The sequence below is a fragment of the Arachis hypogaea genome, chromosome 15 (assembly GCF_003086295.3).
Source record: "Arachis hypogaea cultivar Tifrunner chromosome 15, arahy.Tifrunner.gnm2.J5K5, whole genome shotgun sequence".
In the NCBI taxonomy this organism is placed as follows: Eukaryota; Viridiplantae; Streptophyta; class Magnoliopsida; order Fabales; family Fabaceae; genus Arachis; species Arachis hypogaea.
The window spans coordinates 90,237,131-90,239,436 of NC_092050.1; the positions used below are offsets into that span (position 1 = coordinate 90,237,131).

Consider the following 2,306-nt stretch of genomic DNA (forward strand, 5'->3'; position numbering starts at 1 on the left):
GGTTGGAAAAAGAGAACTACTCTCTGTATTTTACTTTCTCTGGATTTTCTAGTTTTATGATGTATTCTCCATCTTTGTTTTCATTTTCAAGAGCTATGAACTACTAAACCCCTTTCATTGGGTTAGGGAGCTCTGTCGTAATTTGATGGATCAATACTAATTTTCATTATTCTTCTTCTATCTTTTCTCTTGATTTTACTTGAAAGCTTTCGATCTTCATCCAATTGAGTAGTTATCTTGGAAAAGAAGCTATTCAAACTTGGATCTCTTTTGAAACTTGAAAGAGGAATGAAGAGATCAAGCAAGAAATTCTTTCTCATGCTGGACCAAATTGGGTTTGGATGGGTATGTGACTATAACCCTCTCAATACTTGATTTGGGAAATTCATGTGGTATAATCAGTGACCATACTTCATCTCTTCTCATGAGCAATTGACCAAGGAATTGGCTATTGATCAAGACTTGAGAGATTGAATTGCAAGAAATTGTAATTCAATCAATTAAGATTGCCAAGGAGATCAATGAGTGCATTGATTGAGAAAGAGATGAAAATGAACTTGATCCGAAGAATTGCAACATCTCCTAAGCCCAATGAACTCCGTATCTCTGATCTTACCCATCCTCTTTAATTTTTGCCATTTACTTTTATGAGCAAATCCCCCATTCCCATTTACAATTCTGCAATTTATTTTCAGTCATTTACTTCCAGTCCTTTAATTCTAGCTTTTAATTTTCTGTTATTTACATTCCCGCTATTTTATTTTCTGCAACTCTCAACCTAAATTCTGGATTCGCTCAACTAGAACATTCTTCTAATTAAAGTTGCTTGATCAATCAATCCCTGTGGGATTCGACCTCACTCTATTGTGAGTTTTTACTTTACGACAAATTCGGTACACTTGCCGAAGGGAGATTTGTTGCGAGACAAGTTTTCCGTGCATCAAGTTTATGGCGCCGTTGCCAGGGATTGATTGTGCATCAACAATGATTAAATTGGAAGATCACTAGATTGAGCATTTTTATTTTGTGAATTTCATTTTCTGTTTGAGTGATTTACTTTCTGTTTTAGTTAAACTTCTTCCTTTCCCCCTCTACTCTTTTGTTTTTTTTGTTAATTTCAATTCTGTTTGCTAACCCACTAACTGTTTGATATATTGCATCACCCACAACAAACAGTAATTCTGACACAAATACTTTCTGCACCTATCTTTTCTTGCTTGCACTTGATGGTTGTATGACAGGGTGAAGAAGCGGGGCTTCAACTTCCTTCGATTCTGAACCTGAGAGGACCTTGCTTAGATTAAGGAGGGAGGCAAGAGGAAAGAAAGTGGTTGGTGCTGAGGAAGAAGAGGAATTCTTTGAACCAAACATGGAAGACAACATGGAAAACCATCATGAAGAAGAAGATCACAACCATGGAGGAGGAGGTAGAGCAAATCATGCTGGGGAGGATAGAAGAGTTTTGGGCTCTTACATCAATCCAAACCCAGGCAATTGTTGAAGTAGCATCAAAAAGCCAACAGTCCATGCCAACAACTTTGAACTTAAACCACAGGTCATTACCCTTGTTCAGAACAACTGTTCGTTTGGAGGAGGTGTTCAAGAAGACCCCAATCAACATTTGACCACCTTCCTGAGAATATGTGACACAGTGAAGTCTAATGGTGTTCATCCTGACACCTATAGACTGCTCTTGTTTCCATTCTCACTTAGGGACAAAGCAGTAAAGTGGCTGGAATCTTTCCCAAGGGAAAGCTTGACAACTTGGGAAGACGTGGTGAACAAATTCTTAGCAAGATTTTACCCTCCTCAACGAATCAATAGGCTGAGAGCTGAGGTCCAAACTTTCAGGCAACAAGATGGTGAGACTCTATATGAAGCATGGGAGAGGATCAAGGACTTAACAAGGAGGTGTCCACCTGACATGTTCAACGAATGGGTGCAGCTGCACATTTTCTATGAAGGGCTCTCTTATGAGTCAAAGAAGGCCGTAGACCATTCATCCGGAGGATCTTTGAACAAGAAGAAGACTATTGAGGAAGCCATAGATGTTATTGAAACAGTAGCAGAGAACGACTACTTCTATGCTTCCGAAAGAGGGAACACAAGAGGAGTAATGGAGCTAAACAATGTAGATGCTCTGTTGGCCCAAAACAAGTTTATTACCCAGCAGCTGGCTGACCTCACCAAGAAGATGGAGAGGAACCAAGTAGCAGCAATCTCCACTTTATCAACAACCCAAGAAGGAGTGAATGAAGAAGCAGAGGGTAGTCAGGAGCAAGCCAACTACATTGGGAATTCACCAA

General features: G+C 39.5%; 1 non-coding gene across 1 annotated transcript; it reads right to left on the reverse strand.

Moving 5' to 3' along the window:
- Positions 1–1,822: 1,822 nt before the first annotated feature.
- On the reverse strand, positions 1,823–1,926 carry LOC112752110 (small nucleolar RNA R71). The gene has a single exon (XR_003176552.1). It is a non-coding gene; the product is annotated as a small nucleolar RNA R71 (small nucleolar RNA).
- Between the last annotated feature and the right edge of the window lie 380 nt (positions 1,927–2,306).